The sequence below is a fragment of the Mus caroli genome, unplaced genomic scaffold (assembly GCF_978045245.1).
Source record: "Mus caroli unplaced genomic scaffold, Mus_caroli_1 scaffold_18, whole genome shotgun sequence".
NCBI lineage: Eukaryota > Metazoa > Chordata > Mammalia > Rodentia > Muridae > Mus > Mus caroli.
In genome coordinates, this window is record NW_028227273.1 from 16,380,550 (window position 1) to 16,399,870 (window position 19,321).

General features: G+C 42.7%; 1 protein-coding gene across 4 annotated transcripts in view; it reads right to left on the reverse strand.

The window, feature by feature from the left end:
• Nucleotides 1–19,113, reverse strand: part of Vit (vitrin) — a 133,436-nt gene extending 114,323 nt beyond the window's left edge. For all 4 annotated transcript variants that reach the window (XM_085832630.1, XM_085832629.1, XM_085832628.1 and 1 more), the window contains exon 1: nucleotides 18,900–19,113. The gene's annotated coding sequence lies outside the window, so the exon portion shown is untranslated. The remainder of the gene's footprint in view (nucleotides 1–18,899) is intronic.
• Nucleotides 19,114–19,321: the final 208 nt, after the last annotated feature.

Consider the following 19,321-nt stretch of genomic DNA (forward strand, 5'->3'; position numbering starts at 1 on the left):
TGCTTTTGCTTCAACCAGTTTGAATTAGTTTCTGTTCCTGGCAGCTTGGATTAAAACCCCTTTCCATGCTTTTATTTATTTATTTATTTATTTATTTATTTATTTATTTATTTATTTATTTATTAGTTCGGTCTCATTTCCCTGAAAAGACATCTAGTGGAATGAAAACTCTTCAAATGAGGAGGATGCACGCACTTCTCTTCTGTTAGCATCGGAGCAAGCAAGGGCTTCATAGAGAGGCGGCATGAAGCCCCTTAGCCAGGCTCTGAGAGGAAGCATGGCGGAGGGACACAATGAGCCCTGAAGCATGGCGGAGGGACACAATGAGCCCTGAAGACCGGCGACCTGAAAGCGAAGCTGCCAGAACGGTGGTGTGGGGTTTCTCGATTACGACAGTACTGTGCCAGCATGGACATTTGACAGCTCCGAAGATACTTTGGTTGCTACAGTTTGGCGAGGTGGGGACAGTACTGCTTGGCACCTCATGGGTAGCAGGCAGTAACTCAGACATTCCACAACGAACAAGCCAGCATTTCAAATAAGGCGTCAACGAAGTCTAATTTGTGTGCGTGATTATTTTTCAAGTTGTTTATGAAAATGTTGCATCAGCTGATCTTGTCACCGGGGAATTTCCCTTAAATCTCACATATACATAGGTGGATAAGGTGTGAACTATTTATGGTTACATTCCTTTCTTGGAAACTGTGCTTCAAAAAAAAAAATTATGTGTGTGTGTGGAGACAGTTGCCTCTAAGTGGGATGTCCTCTGATGCCTCCTGGATCTGGAGTTACAGGGGGTTGTGAGGTGTCTGACCTGGGACCAGGGAACTAGACTTCTGTCCTCTGGAGGAGTCACATGAGCTTTTAACCACCGAGGCATGTCCCCAGCCTTAGGGGTCCCTTTTGCTCACTGAGAAAATCCCACAGCAGAGCTATTCATCTGTGGCCACCAGTTGGACTGAATAGCTCCTGTATGTGTCATGACACACACGTGTACATGCATGTGCCACTTATCAATGTGGCATTTTTCGCATTTCCGCAGGCCCGAGCGGGAAAACCCTTCTTGGTATGTGTTTGAGACCATCATTTTGTACCTCGTTAAGAACCGGCCATATGGTAATGCTTACTGCATCCACAATCACTTCACCAATAGTGACTTCCAGGGACATTGTAGATAGCAATTACATCTCCCAAGTGGTAGTTTAGATCTTAGACCGCCAGTGGTGGGGGGTGGGGCGAGGTGGGGCATGCACTGGTTTGCAGGCAAGTGGTGGGGGTGGGGGCGGGGTGGGGGCATGCACTGGTTTGCAGGCATGCAGTGATGAGCTCTACAGAATTCCTCCCGCGAGTCATCCATTCTGGGTAATGGAAAGGGTATCAAGAATGGAACATCCGGGGAAGGAAACAAGGCCCTCTGAGATGAGGTGGGGCAGGAGGGCACCTCCCAGTTACCCTGGAAACCGAGAAAGGCTTCAAAGAATCTCATGGGGCTGTTAAACACGGGTCTCTCTCATCAGAGATGCCTCTGCCTAACGTGTTTGACACTGCTTTAGCTCTGCCTCCTCTTTGTGAGTTTTCCCTTGGGCTGCTGTGGTTAGTGACTGCCAAGGGCTATCTACTGTGGATGCAGGGCTGGGTATCTGTTTCAATTCAACTGGAAATCCCTAGAGCCTTCACTGGCGTGAACACTCTGTGCTTTGTTGTTCGGCCTCCAGTTCTGAGGCACAGAAAATCATGTCGAGCTCTGGGCCGCCCTTCCAATGGAGAGAGGAATGGGAGGCTTGTCTGTGGGACCTAGGCTTTCCTGACTGCCTCTTGGTAAAGAACGGGCTAATGTCAGATGACAGGCCTTCAGCTCTCCCAGAGCAGCGTCAAGGCACATTCTTGAGTCTGGTCGAAGAGGCTAGTGGAAAATGGAGGGTGTGGAGGAGCGTGGGGGAGTGGCTGTGGCTGTGGCTAGAGAATTAAGGGCTGTGGAGGATTAAACTCTGGAAATTACCAGGGACAAACAGAGTCATTCAGATGCAAGATACTAAACTTGAAAGGAAGCCTCCTAGCTTCATGCCCCAGAGCTCCTGAGAGCGTTCTTAGCCTAAAAGAGCTTTTTGCTTCAGCCACATGCCTCTCCTGATATTTTTTTGTTATGTCAGGAGAGATTTATTCCTTTATTCCTCTTCGTGGAATTTATTTATTTATTCATTTATGTGTATTATTTTTATTGAGATAATGTCTCACCAAGCTGCCCAGGAGCTACCTGAGCTCTGAGCTGAAGTGTTCCTTCTGCCTCAGCCTCCCTGACTGTCTAGTAAGTGTAGGTGTGCCATAGTGGGTCTGTTTTTTTTTTTTTTTGTTTTTTTTTGTTTGTTTGTTTTTTTGCAGAAAGTTCTGGAGGTTTTAAGTATACCCAATAACAACCGTCATTTCCGAACGCTCACTAAGTGCTACACTCCACACTCACTAGGACTTATGGACGTCTCACGGTCATAGTCTCAGAAGAGTGCTACTATGTCCATCTGCTTTCCAGACCAGAGAATGGAGATGAAGAGAATGTTAGCACATTTCTCAAGGTCGTAGAGGATATGTGACTATCCTAGAACTCGAATGTCAGACTTGGACTCCTTCACGCCTTCAGCATCTCACGTCCCCACTACTCACAGCATGGGTCCATTTCCCTTCCACCTGACTCATCGATCATGGGCATTTAAAATATTCGCTTGACAAGAGTTAAATTTCAGGCTGTAAAGCATACACATTGGGCAGTAAAAGTTGTCATAATTATAAAGAATCATACTGGGGTCTGAACTCGCAGTGTTCTCCTCCCCACAAATGTTAAAATGATGAACAGGCATCATTTTTATGTTTAATCAGGCATATCACTCCCAATATAGAAAGATACTTGAGGATATTACAGTCGTGTGGTGGGATGTGAAAATGACAGGCTCTCGGACGACTCAGGACTTGGTGATGGTATCTGACTGTTCTCATGTCCCAAGGTGGCCTTCTCGAAGTTCCCCTCACTATTTTCCAATGTGTGATGGGAGAGAGGAACTGTCAGGAAGGGAGCAAAATGCCAATGCACGTTCCCAAAGAACTTCTAGTCTCCAGTCTCTGAGCATTTCTCTTGGCTTCCACGTCCTTTTGCACAGTCTGGAGGAGGGAGCAAGCTGGGGTTCCAGTCTTTGTGCCTCTTTGGAACCCCATCTTGGGTTCCCTGGAGTGTCACTGGAAGCCACTGTGTGGTAATACTTCAGAACTGAGACACAGAGAACTCAATTTTGACTTATGATTTATTTATACCAATTCAGGGAAGAGTATGTACCCAGCAAGACTCCCTGTGTAGCTGGGCCTCTTAGCACATGGCTACAATCTCAGCATTCAGAAGGTAGTGGCAGGAGGCCCATGGCCAGTTTAAGGCCAGCTTGGTCTACATAACAAGTTCCAGGCCAGTTAGGTCTGCATAGTAAGACACTGTGTCAAAATCCAACTAAACAAACCAACAACCAAACAAAAACACAAATAAAACCGAGCAAACAGACTCCCTGTGTGAGAGTCTTCCTGGAGAGAGTGGAGGTGGCATCTTGCAGAATCGGGAGCATGGAAGGCAGAAGGGACGTCACAGAAAGCAAGAGAGCATGGGTCAGAGGCTGAGGTGAGAGCACCGACGACCCGGTAGCTGCAGGTACGAGATCCCCAATAAAGTAAGGCCATCTCCAAAGTACGCACAGCTGTGTCTTTGGGGACCTGAAACAGGTGTAACCCCTTCCTTTATAGTTTAGGGAATCTGATGCAAGCCCACAACAGTGGCAACTTTACCAGGCCTTTCTGTCACAATGACCAAACATCCCTTCCTGTGCTTCCATCCTAGACACAAAGCAGCCATTATTGCTGGCCAATGGGAACATAACACAGAGGAAGAGATAACTCAGCACCCACGTGGAGGTGGGGTGTGAGGCTATAAACCCAGAATGCCATCTTTCAGTCTTGCCTAGTATCATATACATGCCGATGAGACCTACATGAGTGAGTTAAAATATGATCAAGGTCATTGAAAACCTTGGGGGCTTGAAATACTAAGGGACCCAATCAGATTCTAATCAGATTCTTGCCTCTGGGCAAGAACTGTTCCAATGTGAGTTCTCAGTGCAGGTATCTGGGGGATATGGACGGGTATGAGAAGGTCACCCTCTGAGTCCCTGAATCACACCTGTGAAAACACATCTGTGATTTCTCCTGTCCTCACTCTGTTCCAAACGCCACCCTGGCTCCCAAACATGAATCCGCTTACCCGCTCTGGGCCTTTGCCATGATGCTATGCTGGTCTGCTGCCATGAAATGCTCTCCCCAAGGACTGTACAGCACTTCCTAGCTGCAATCATGCAATGAAAATTATTCCCCCATCTCCAATAGCTCTGGGTTTCTTGCTTCTTGCTTGTGTTTCTGCAGCTACCCCACCACCAGCTACACACACACACACACACACACCCCACACATATATATACACACCACATACACACACCACACACATACACCACATACACACACACAAGACACACACATATATACACACACCACATACACACACATACTACACACACACCACACACACACACACACAAGACACACACACATACACACATACACCACATACACATATACACACATACACACACATATACAGCACACATATATACACACACCACACACACATACACACACATACACTAGACACACACACACCACACGCATACCACACACATACAGACTTACACACCACACACACATACACACACTTCACACATACACACCACACACACATACACACATACATACACTAGACACACACACACCACACGCATACCACACACATACACACTTACACATCACACATACATACACACACACCACACATACACACACCACACACACACACACACACATACACTAGACACACACACACACCACACGCATACCACACACATACACACTTACACACCACACATACATACACACACACCACACATACACACACCACACAAACATACACACACACATACACACATTTCCGCAGTTCTGAGAATCCTGGATGCACATGGTGGCGGCTCAGGAAATAGTAGTGGGTACTGTCGGTACTGTCATCAAACACTGCTATCTCAGTTTTCCTGAGAGGCTTATTTCTGTTTGAGTATAAATATCCTCACAGTATTGCACAAGCAGAGGCAGCCTGGGCAAGCCAGCTTGCTGTTCCTTTATGTCTAAAGCATGTTTTCTGCGCTGGGACACAAAGAACCCCAGAGGGAACTCACTCAGTATTAAGATGCCAGTGACCTGATCCACTGGAAACTGCACATACTTCCTCCCTCAAGGAAAATAATCTCCTCCCTGCACTTTTAAAAGCTGAGAAAAGAAGAAGAAGAAAAACTGGAACAGGATTTCTTCTTGTAACAGCTGAAGGGTGATTTCCCACCAAGTCTTGCTATTTATTTGTCCACACAAAACTTTAGCTTTCTTCCAACCGAGAAAAATAACCAGAGATATCTTTCCTGGAGTCACGTCAATACTAAGAGTGGTTTTCTTTAGTCCGTGCTGTAAGGAATGGGGGTTTCTTCTATAACAAGTTGCTAACTTCACCTTAGTGAAGAGTAAGGAAATCTTTTGGAGACACCAGAGCCTGTGTGGAAGACTTCCACACCACCAGACACCTTGATACTTGGAAAGGGATTCTCTCCTGCCCCTTTTGTCTTGTGGAGACAGGATTTCTGTGTATCCCTGTTTGTCCTGGAACTTACTCTGTACACCAAGCTGGCCTCAAACTCAGAGATTGACCTGTCACTGCCTCCCAAGTGCTGGGATTAAAGGTGTGCACCACCACTGCAAGACTGGAGAGCGAGTCTTAAATCAGGAGATTGTTCAAGGACCCCCAACCCCAACAATCCCTTTCCGTGAGTCTCTTTCTCCTCCTTTTATTGTGGAGAGGGCTCTAGTCAAGGTAGATAGCCTTTCTCAGAAGTTTGGTTCCAAAACTATGTGTTCAGAATAGCAAAGACTGACCTAATAGTAATAAAACAAACAAACAAACAAAACTCAAAACAGGACCCTCTTTGCCTGCTGTGTTTAGAATGAAAGCCTTCTTGAATTTGAACCTCAGATCTTTCTTATCTAGGACCTTAAACTTCAAGGACTTCTCAGTGTCTTCGTTATCTCTGTAAGGAGATAGCAACAACTCTTTGTCTATTTGGTGTGGGTGTTAAATGAACTATCATATGAAAGGGTATTAATGCTGTTGTTATCACCCTGGCAATAATTAATTGTTCTGTCCACACTGTCGTTATCATTACACTGACTCTATTATTTTGCAAGCTACAGTCCACCTAGACAGCAAGTTAGGACCCAACAGACCAAGCAGTTGAATCTCTCATTAGGGTGATGCTTCCTAGGGTAAACCATGGCTTGATAGAATCACCATTGCCTGATGAAAGAAACTGGTATAGTCTGAATGTTAATATCTCTCAAGACTCACATAAATCGCTGCCCCAAAGCAGTAGTTTTTGGAGTTGGGATCTTTGAGAATGACCAGGTCAGAGACCTCACGAGGAGGAGGAACAACCTCATCAAAAGAGATACAAGGGACTGAGGACATGACTCTGTAAGAGCATTGGCTGGGAAAACATGAGAACCCAAGTTCAAATTCCTAACGTCTGGGTAAACTGTTGAGTACAGTCATGCTCATACTTATTACTCTGGTGCTGAGGGAGGCAAAGACAGAGGGTCCCTGGGGATGCCTGCAGCCTATTTCCAGACTCAGGGAGAGACCCCATCTCAAGAGAATAGAGTGTAGAGTGATAGAGCGTCTCTCCCAACCTCTCCTCTCATCACTCCCTACCCCATATGCAGGCACAGGGAAACAATGTTCTGCATGAAACAGAAAGTCAACTCTCACCGGACATAGAATTTGTGGGTGCCTCAATCTTGGACATCTCAGTCTGCAGTACTGAAAATATAAATTTCTATCTGTGGGTACTCAGCCTCTGGTACTTCTTACAGTAGCTCAAGTGGACTAAGATGTAAACAGGACTCATGACTGCCATTTGGCTAAGTACCCGTAGGGTTCATCACAGTAATTCTGGATATATGTGTCATCCAAAGTTCACAGTTGGTAATCCTAGCCCCCATTGTATTGGGATTTGAAAGTGAGACCTTAGGAGGTAAGTAGGCCATGGAGGGAGCCTGAATAAGGTCAGTGCCTTATCATACAGACTCAACCTCTTGCTCTCTGCCATTTGATGACTCGATGAGAATATGGTTGCCTACAAACCAAAAATCTTGTCTGTATTGTATCATAGATCAGCCTTTGAGCAGTTGGTTCCTGTGTTGTCATTCTCTAGAGCTGCAGGGAATTAATGTTTGTTGTTTAGGACAGCTAGGCTACGGCATCTAACAGCACTGACTGATTTGAATATCCAGAAAGGGAGCAGTTCTGTGTGTTTGTTCCTTCTTCCTCTGTTCAGAATTCTGTAAGGATCCCCTGTCAATTCTCTTGAAAATCTTCAAGAAGGTTGTATTATCTGGCCAGTCAAATGGCCAGAAAATAACACCTGCCATTTAATTCTCAAGAAGCATTGGGAAACATTAATGAAGAAAATATGAACTAGAAATGGAGCTAAATGTTTAATATAAATTCTAAGATCAGGAAAAAAAAACACACTGTAAAAAAAATTCTCTTTGTCGTCTCAGAAGCACAGTAGTGTTTCTGTGTTTCAAGATTCTGGCGGCAGCCTTGACTCGGGACAGGCTGTGGGTATCCCTGACTTCAGTTCATCCCTTTCCCTTGACCTGGAGGACGGCTGGGGATTGTTACTGAGCCACATCTGTTCTATGTGGATTTGCCATTTTCAGGTTGCCATGTAACGTAATTTTTATGGATGCTTCCATCAAACATCATATGGTGCCTGCTTTGGAGACTTCCCAGGCAGCCTGAACGTTTCTACTCATCCCTAAGGACCTCGGGAAGGCTTGCAGAAAAGTTTCTAGCTGATTAAAAACAAATTCTACAGCCAGTATCCACAAATGTTTGTTTTATGGATGAGGTAACCATGGAAAATGCAATAAACAAAACAGAAATAGTTCTTGCTCCGTTTGAACATGTTTCTCCAGGCATGCTGCCGTGGGGGTGGGGGTGGGGGTGGGGGTGGGGGTGGGGGTGGGGGTGGGGGTTTGTTCTTTCAGTTAGGTGATTTCAGGCTGAGGTGTGTGTGTGTGCATGTGTGTGTATGTGCATGTGTATATGTATGTGTGTGCATGTGTATATGTATGTGTGTGCATGTGTATATGCAGTGCATATGTGTGCATGTGTATGTGAATGTGTATATGTGTGAATGTGTATGCATATGTGTGTATGTGCATGTATGTCTGTGCATGTGTGTGCATGTGTATGTTCACGTGTGTGTGTGCATGTGTATTTGCACGTGTATGTGCGTGTGTGTGCATTTAATGAAGAACCTAACAATCAGTACCATCAAAAAGTAACTTCTAACTCTATAGTGATTGTCTACTCCTCTCTTGATGCATTTTCTGGAAGAATGGAAGCCTTGTGCTGCCATTGCCCAAGTTCTGCCCACCCCTGTAAAAAGCAGCACTTTCCCTGTGTAGTTTCTCCCTCCCCCACCACGTCCTCCTTGTGTTTGGAGGGTCAGGAATTTCCCTGTCTTCTGGCCACTGCAGGGAGACACATCCTGATGCAGGAGCAGGGAGCTTTCTCAGTCACCACAGAAGTGGCCTCTTCAATTTACCCTGACCTGAGTGAGGGACCAGTCAAACTCTCTGAGAAAAGTAATGGCAACTGAGTTCTCGCATGCACAAGAACCTCACAGAAATCCACAAATCATTTGCTTATCCCACCCAAAGTGGTAATGTTTAAAAGGTCAAAGATACCAAAGAGTGTACATCAAGGGACCCATAGCTCAGATGCACATACAGCAGAGGATGGTCTTATCTAGCATCAATGGGAGGGGGGTCCTTCATCCTGAGGAGGCTTGTTGCTCCAGTGTAAGGGAATGCTAGAAGGGTAAGATGTGAGTGGGTGGGTGAGTAGGTGAGCACCCTCTTAGAGGCAAAGGGGAGGGGGATGGGATGGGGGTTTGTGGAGGGAGGCTGGAAAGGAAGACAACATTTGAACTGTAAATAAATGAAATAACCAATGAATAATAAGAAAAGGTCAAAGATAATTACAGATGACACAGTTGAAGCTCTGGTTTCTTGTTTCAGTCATTAATGCAATGAAAATACTTGCTACCATACCCAAATAGTGCCTGGAGGGAGTGAGTCTCCCAGGAGTGTAGACAGACCTGTGAGTGCAGATAGAACCACCACTGCCACTCAGAGGAACCTGCCCTGAACCCTCAGAAAACAGGAACTGAGGGGCTGCCTGAAACTTCTGGGCCCAGAGCTGATCCTGTGCCACAGAGATACAAATACTGCCAGGAGAGAGCTTGTCTCCCAGGAGTGCCTACAAACCTGTGAGCACAGATAAGACTACCACTTCTTTCCAAATTTCTGGCCCAAGAGGGACCCTCACAAAACCATCAGGACACAGGAACCAAGGATCATCTGGGGACAGGGTACTTCTGGTCTCTGTCTGCACCCCAGAGCTGACCCTGTACCACAGTTCTCCATACCCAAATTTCTCTCAGAAAGAACTAGTCTTCCAGGAATACTGACATACAGGCTTGTGGGAGAGACAAGTCAAAGTCAGAGACAACAAGACAAGCTAACACTGGAGATAACCTGATGGCTAAAGACAAGCACAAGAACATAAGCAACAAAAACCAAGACTACTTAGCATCATCAGAACCCATTTCTTCCACCACAGCAAACCCTGGTTACTCAAACACACCAGAAAAGCAAGACTCTGATTTAAAATCACATCTCATGATGATGATAGAGAACTTTAAGAAGGACATAAATAACTCCCTTAAAGAAATACAGAACATACAAGAGAACATAGGTAAACAGGTAGAAGCCCTTAAAGAGGAAACACAAAAATATGTGAAAGAATTACAGGAAAGCACAACCAAACAGGTGAAGGAATTGAACAAAAGCTATCCAGGATCTAAACATGGAAATAGAAACAATAAAGAAATCACAAAGGGAGATGACTCTGGAGTTAGAAAACCTAGGAAAGAGATCAGAAGTCTTAGATGCAAGCATCACCAACAGATTACAAGAGATAGAAGAGAGAATATCATGTTCAGAAGATATCAGAGAAAACACTGACACAACATTCAAAGAAAATGCAAAGTGCAAAAAGCTCCTAACCCAAAACATCCAGGAAATCCAGGACACAATGAGAAGACCAAACCTAAGGATGTTAGGTATAGAAGAGAGTGAAGATTCCCAACTTAAAGGGCCAGTAAATATCTTCAACAAAATTATAGAAGAAAACTTCTCCAACCTAAAGAAAGAGATGCCCATGAACATACAAGAAGCCTACAGAACTCCAAATAGATAAGACCAGAAAAGAAATTTCTCCCATCACTTAATAATAAAAACACCAAACTCACTAAACAAAGAAAGAATATTAAAAGCAGTAAGAGAAAAATGTCAAGTTACATATAAAGGTAGACCTATCAGAATTACACCAGACTTCTCACCAGAGACAACAAACTCCAGAAGATCCAGGACAGATGTCATACAGAGCCTAAGAGAAAACAAATGTCAGCCCAGGCTACTATATCCAGCAAAACTCTCAATCACTATAGATAGAGAAAACAAGATATTCCATGACACAACCAAATTTATGCAATCTCTTTCCACAAATCCAACCCTACAAAGGATAATAGATGGAAAACAGCACCACAAGGAGGGAAACTACACCCTAGAAAAAGCAAGAAAATGTTCTTCTTTCAGCAAACACAAAAGAAGATAACCACACAAACATAAAAATAACATCTATAAATCAGGGAGGAACAATCATTATTCCTTAATTTCTCTTAACATCAATGAACTCAATTCCCCAATATAAAGACAAAGACTAACAGACTGGATATGTAAACAGGATCCAGAATTTTATTGCATACAGGAAACGCACCTCAGTGTCAAAGACAAACACTACCTCAGAGTAAAGGGCTAGAAAACAATTTTCCAAGCAAATGGTCCCAAGAAACAAGTGAGAGTAGCCATTCTAATTTTGGATAAAATCAACTTTCAACTAAAAGTCATCAAAAAAGATAAGGAAGGACACTTCATACTCATCAAAGGAAAAATCTACCAAGAAGAACTCTCAATTCTGAACATTTATGCTCCAAATGCAAGGGCAACCACATTCATAAAAGAAACTTTACTTAAGCTCCAAGCACACATTATACCTCACACAATAATTGTGGGAGACTTCAACACCTCACTCTCATCAATGGACAGATCAGAGAAACACAAGCTAAACAGAGACACAATGAAATTAACAGAAGTTTTGGACCAAATGGATTTAAAAGATATCTATAGAACATTTCATCCTAAATCAATATACCAATCAGCACCTCATGGTTCCTTCTCCAAAACAGACCATATAATCCATCCCAAATCAGACCTCAACATGTATCAGAAGATCAAAATAATCCCATGCCTCCTATGAGATCACTACAGAGTAAGCCTGGTCTTCAATAGCAACAAAAACAACAGAAAGCCCACATACACATGGAAGCTGAACAGCACTCTACTCAATGAGAACATCATCAAAGAAGAAATAAAGAAATAAATTAAAGACTTTTTAGAATTTAATGAAAATGAGGATACAACATACCCAAACTTATGGGACACAATGAAAGCAGTGCTAACAGGAAAACTCATAGCTCTGAGTGCCTCTAAAAAGAAACTGGAGAGAGGATACACTAGCAGTTTAACAGCACACCAAAAAAGCTCTAGAACAAAAAGAAGCAAATAGTTCCAAGAGGAGTAGAAGGCAGGAAATAATCAAACTCAGGACTGAAATCAACCAAGTAGAAACAAAAAGAACTATGCAAAGAATCCACCAAACCAGGAGCTGGTTCTTTGAGAAAATCAACAAGATAGATAAACCCTTAGCTAGACTAACCAGAGGGCACAGAGATAGTATCCTAACTAACAAAATCAGAAATGAAAAGGGAGATATAATAACAGAAACCAATGATATAAAAAAAATTCAGATCCTACTATAAAAGCCTATATTTAATAAATTGGAAAATCTGGAAGAAATGGACAATTTTTTAGACAGATATCAGGTACCAAAGTTAATTCAGGATCAGATAAACAATCTAAACAGTCCCATAACCCCTAAAGAAATAGAAGCAGTCACTAATAGTCTCCCAACCAAATAAAGCCCTGGACTAGATGGGTTTAGTGCAGAGTTCTATCAGCCCTTCAAAGAAGATCTAATACCAATACTACTCAAACTATTCCACAAAATAGAAACAGAAGGAACTCTACCCAACTCGTTCTATGAAGCCACAATTACACTTATTCCTAAACCACACAAAGACCAAACAAAAAAAAGAGAACTTCAGACCAATTTCCCTTATGAATATCGATGCAAAAATATTCAATAAAATCCTCACAAACCGAATCCAAGAACACATCAAAATGATCATCCATCATGATCAAGTAAGCTTCATCCCAGGGATGCAGGGATGGGTCAATATATGGAAATCCATCAACGTAATCCTCTATATAAACAAACTCCAAAACAAAAACCACATGATCATTTTATTAGATGCTGAGAAAGCATTTGACAAAATCCAACACCTGTTCATGATAAAAGTCTTAGAAAGATCAGGAATTCAAGGCCCGCACCTAAATATAATAAAAGCAATATACAGCAAATCAGTAGCTAACATCAAACTAAATGGAGAGAAACTTGAAGTAATCCCACTAAAATTGGGTACTAGACAGGCTGTCCACTCTCTAGCTTCCTGTTCAATATAGTACTTGAAGTCCTAGTCAGAACAATTAGACAACAAAAGGAGTTCAAAGGGTTACAAATTGGAAAGGAAGAAGTCAAAATATCACTATTTGCAGATGATATCATAGTGTACTTTAGTGACCCCAAAAATTCCACCAGGGAACTCCTAAACCCGATAAACAACTTCAGCAAAGTGGCTGGATACAAAATCAACTCAAACAAATCAGTAGCCACCCTCTATTCAAAGGATAAATGGGCTGAGAAAGTAATTAGGGAAACAACACTCTTCACAATAGTCACAAAATATAAAATAACTTGGTGTGTCTCTAACCAAGCAAGTGAAAGATCTGTATGGCTAGAACTTCAAGTCTCTGAAGAAAGAAGTTGAAGATCTCAGAAGATGGAAAGATCTCCCATGCTCATGGATTGGCAGAATTAATATAGCAAAAATGGCCATTTTGCTGAAAGCAATCTACAGATTCAATGCAATCCCCATCAAAATTCCAAATCAATTTTTATAGAGTTAGAAAAAGCAATTTCCAAATTCACCTGGAATAACAAAGAACCAAGGATAGCAAAAACTATTATCAACAATAAAAGAACCTCTGGGGGAATGACCATCCCTGATATCAAGCTGTACTACAGAGCAATCGTGATAAAAACTGCATGGTACTGGTACAGTGACAGGCAGGTAGATCAATGGAATAGAATTGAAGACCCAAAAATGAACCAACACATCTATGGTCACTTGATCTTTGACAAAAGGACTAAAACTATCCAGTGGATAAAAGACAGCATTTTCAACAAATGGTGCTAGAGCATATAGAAGAATTCACATCGATCCATTCTTATCTCCTTGTACAAAGCTCAAGTCCAAGTGGATCAAGGACCTCCACATGAAACTAATAGAAAAGAAAGTGGGGGAAGAGCTTCGAGGACATGGGCACAGGGGAAATTTTCCTTAACAGAACAACAATGGCTTATGCTCTAAGATTAAGAATTGACAAGTAGAACCTCATAAAATTGCAAAGGGTCTGTAAGGCAAAAGACTCTGTTAATAGGACAAAATGGTAACCAACAGATTGTAAAAAGATCTTTACCAATCCTATATCCAATAGAGGACTAATATCCAATAGACACAAAAAACTCAAGAAGTTAGGTTCCAGAGAACCAAATAGCCCTATTAAAAATGGGGTACAGAGCTGAACAAAGAATTGTCAACTGAGGAATACCACCAAATGGCCGAGAAGCACCTAAAAAATGTTCAACATCCTTTGTCATCAGGGAAATGCAAATCAAAACAACCCTGAGATTCCACCTCACATCAGTCAGAATAGCTAAGGTCAAAAATTCAGGTGACAGCAGATGCTGGCATGGATGTGGAGAAAGAGGAACACTCCTCTATTGCTGGTGGAATTGCAAGCTGGTACAACCACTCTGGAAATCATTATGGAGCTTCCTTACAAAATTGGACATAGTACTACCTGAGGAGCCAGCTATACCAGTCCTAGGCATATACTGAGAAGATGCTCCAACATGTAACAAGGACACATGCTCCACTATGTTCATAGCAGCCTTATTTATAATAGCCAGAAGCTGGTAAGAACTCAGATGTCCCTCAACAGAGGAATGGATACAGAAAATGTGGTACATTTACACAATGGAGCACTACTCAGCTATTAAAAACAACGAATTTATGAAATTCTTAGGCAAATGGATGGATCTGGAGGATATTATCCTGAGTAAGGTAACCCAATCACAAAAGAACACACATGATATACACTTACTGATAAGTGGGTATTAGCCCAGAAGCTCAAAATATCCAAGGTACAATTCTCAAAACACATGATACTCAAGACGAAGGAAGACCAAACTGTGGATACTTTGGTCCTTCTTTGAATGGGGAACAAGATACCCATGGGAGGAGTTATAGAGACAAAGTGTGGAGCAGAGACTGAAGGAAAGGCCATCCAATGATTTCCCCACCTGGGGATCCATCCCATATACAGTCACCAAACCCAGACACTGTTGTCAATGCCAACAAGAGCTTGCTGACAGGAGCCTGATATAGCTGTCTCCTGAGAGGCTCTGCCAGTGCCTGACAAATACAGAAGTGGATGCTCACAGCCAACCATTGGACTGAGCACAGGGTCTGCAATGGAGGAGCTAGAGAAAGGACCCATGGAGCTGAAGGGTTTGGCAGCTCCATAGGAGGAACAACAATAGGAACCAACCAGTACCCCCAGAGCTCCCAGGGTCTAAACCACCAACCAAAGAGTACACATGGAGGGACCCATGGCTCCAGTGGCATATGTATCAGAGAATAGCCTTGTTGGTTATCAACGGGAGCCCTTGGTCCTATGAAGGCTTTATGCCCCAGTGTAGGAGAATTCCAGGGCCGGAAGCATGAGTGGGTGGGTTGGTGAATAGGAGGAGAGGTGATGGGATAGGGAGTTTTGGGAGGGGTATCCAGGAAAGGGGATAACATTTGACATGTAAATAAAGAATATATCTGACCCCCAATGGAGGAGCTAGAGAAAGTACCCAAGGAGCTAAAGGGATCTGCAACCCTATAGGTGGAACAACATTATGAACTAACCAGTATCCCGGAGTTCTTGACTCTAGCTGCATATGTATCAAAAGATGGCCTAGTCGGTCATCACTGGAAAGAGAGGCCCATTGGACTTGCAAACTTTATATGCCTCAGTACAGGGGAACGCCAGGGCCAAAAAGTGGGAATGGGTGGGTAGGGGGGTGGGGGAGAGGGTATGGGGGACTTTTGGGATAGCATTGGAAATGTAAATGAGGAAAATACCTAATAAAAATATTTAAAAAGAAAATATCTAATAAAAAAAGGAAAAAAAGGAAAAAAGAAAAGAAAAGGAAGGAAAAGAAAAGAAAAGAAAAGAAAAGAAAAGAAAAGAAAAGAAAAGAAAAGTACTTGCTACCAAATAGGTGCTGACAGGATGACATTCAGTGCCTCAGGCTCTCACTGAAGGATCCTTACCAAAGCTGTAGGAGGTAGGGACTAATTCAAGCTCTCCTTCATAGATGAGAACACTGGGGTCCATTGATTTTTAAGTCATCAAAATTTGAGGAAGTGGTAATGCTTATTGACTATACAACCCCCAAAGAGCCCCAAAGCATTGCAAGGCTAGTTAGCCTCAGCCTTGGTCTCACAGGACAGCTTTAAACTCAGACATCTGACATTATCTTCACATAATGATATGCAGGAATACACCAAGAAGTGGAATTAAATTGGCCATACAGCTTGGACCACCCTGTTCTAGGTATGCTATGGATGGACAGGGACACACACACACACACACACAGACACACACACACACACACAGACACACACCCACCCCCTTCAACTATCTTGTGAAGAACAGTTATTTTGAGTTTCATTTTCAAAGTTTCAGTGTCTTAGTTATGTTTCTATTGCCTTGATAAATAAATTACCATGCCCCAAAAGCCAACTGGGGAGAGATGATGACTCTCAACTCATATTCCATCACTGAGTGAGGTCGGGCAGGAACTGAAGCAGAGACCACAACGGAACGCTACTTCCTGGCTTACTCTTCATATCTTGATCATCCTGCTTTCTCATACTATCCAGGACCACTTGCCTTGGGAATGGCACCACCCACAGTGGGCTTGGCTCTCCCACTTCAATCATAATCAAGAAAATGCCCCACAGGTTTGCCCACTGTCCAGTCTAGTGGGAGCATTTCTCAGTTGAGATTCCCTCTTCCCAATGAACTCTAGCTTGTGTCAAGTTGGTATTACACACACACACACAGACATGCTCACACCATTTGTACCTATTCATTTAAACACAAATATTTAAAATACGGTTTCGTTAAGTGTATTTTGACACATCATCATTTTAATGTATGGAGAGCTGCACAGTAAAATGGACTCCTTTGTTCCCTTTCTTCATTTCATATGTCACATGAGGAAGTGGAGATAGTATTAGCTTCCTGGGGTGACTTGATGGCCTTTTACTGACAGAGCACTGTCTTCTGCCCTGCACTCACTACTGCAAGCCCTTGCTCACCTGGGGGAGAGCCTGGAGAGAGCCTGCACATGTGGGCACATGCTTGAAGGACCTTCCTGGAGGAAAGCAAGCATTTATAAGACCAATGACTCTTCCCAGTAGAACTTTTTTTTTTCTGACTGTAAAAAATACATTCCTAGAGAAAACATGTCATCTTTCAAATCCCCATGGGGCTGCCAATCAATATGAAGCCTCATACCTGGCCTGGGAAGGTGGAGACACAGGCATTGCTGTCTCTATTTTTCAAAGGGGGAAACAAAAGTCAATGAATGTTCCCCACCTTGCTGGAGGTGGCACATGGAGGTAGTAGCAGGGCTGCTCTTGTTAGTCAGGACTCCTGGCTTGGCAAGTGGGTGAGACCACACAGCTTTCCTGTGTCGCATGTGTCTTACAGGAATTACAGTGGAGAACAACACAAGCATGTCTGCTTTCTCAGCCCTACTCAAACGACCTGCAGTACTTTCTCTGAAAGAAGCTATTCTCTGTGCGACGGGCAACTTGCTGGAAAGAGAATTATATCTGCTGAAGGACAGCCACAAACACGATTTCAGCAGAGATAGGGAACGTTCCCAGCATTCCTAAGGCATTTCCTGCTCAGCCTTTCCAGTGGTGAGGTATAAGGTATATTTAAATGAAGTCTAGCCTGGTAAATTAGCATATCGGCAATAAAAATGCATTCCTCATAGTCTTAAAAGTCCTTGTCTAATGTCTATTTTTAATAAAAGAAGATATTTATATTTCACAAAACAAATTCTTCCAGTTTTCTACCAGCTCACACACACACACACACACACACACACACACACACACATACACAGAGAGAGAGAGAGAGAGAGACAGAGACAGAGAGAGACAGAGACAGAAAGATAGAGAGACAGAAAGACAGAGAGAAACAAAGAAACAGAAGTAAAGGAAAAAAAATACACAACCAGTGTTTGATTCTGTTTGCTTCGGGACATTTCACCCTTCAAGATACCAGGGGAAAAACAACTTCATAACTTTACCACCACAACTTCCAAATTTATTGCAACACAACGTGATGGCAAAATATTATTTTCTTAGCAGAAACACTTAAAAAAAAAAACACCATAGCCAAGAATGCCTGGTTTTGTTTTTACAATTAGCTCCGAGCAAACCTTGAATTCTACTCTTGATTTGGGGATGGTTAGAGGCGATGTGGCTTGTTAGGAGGAAAGGACCCTGTCTAATTGTTCAATTCGATCCTCTGTTTAACCTGTGCCTCCCTCGGGCATTTATTTCATGTTTATACTCGTTCCACACAATCGTGCCTAAAAGAGATTGTGCATCCTTTCTTCTTGTGCAAAGTTGAGCCACAATGGCCAGGCTAACAATGCCAACCCCTTCTCGGGCTTATCAATAACAGAAGCATTCAGCCTAAGAAAACATTGCTATTGTACACGGCCAACGACTTGCATATCTCTCCACATTCCACGGAGACCTGCCTCAATGGAGAGACGTGGAGATGAACTCTGAATCATTTTTTTTTTTTCTTGTAGCACCGCTGCGCCTAATTCCTCATATGGCTTCTCACACATTAAGCAGTTGCTATATTTTTACTGTATTTCTTATAGAAAACAAATTGAACTTAAAAGGAAAGATGTAAATTACTTAAAGGTGCCATACAAACACCACATTTTCCAATTTAAACTGTGAGGTTGCTTTAGTGACACAGCAGAAATTCTGTTCTAATATTAATACCTTAGCATTATAACACACACATGCGGTTATTTACAACCATGCCAGCTAGCACCGACTTCTATCGCAACTCTCTTTAAACTGAAATTTATTGGCTGGTTATTTTTGTTTTTCAATGAAAAGAACTCTTAAATATTTTTGTAAGATTGAATGGAAAGCAGCTATAGATGCATCCCTTTAGTAATTCATCAGACATACCTTGTTTGAAGAAAGCAGTGGGGTTTTTTTCCCCCTAAACTTTCCACCACAAAGAATGGTTATCCTTTTTTCTTTAAGCTTTTCTGCATCACAAATCCCATCCAAATTATTCTAAAGAAGAAGCAAGAGGAGGTCGAGGAATCTTTTCTCTTCTCAGGCGAGCCAAGCAAACATTCCCATCCACTTTTCAGCCCTTTGGAAAGGGCATTTTGTAACACACAGGCACACACACACACACACACACACACACACACACACACACACACACTCGCCTCTCATACTGGGCTTAGTGCTGAATTAGGCGGTCCTCTTTCAAATTTCCACTCCCACTTGCTTTTTTTTGGGAAAGGATTTCTAAATATTCTTTTCTAACCCAAAGCACACACTCAGTAAGCAAGTTCTACAATTAGATATTCTGAGAC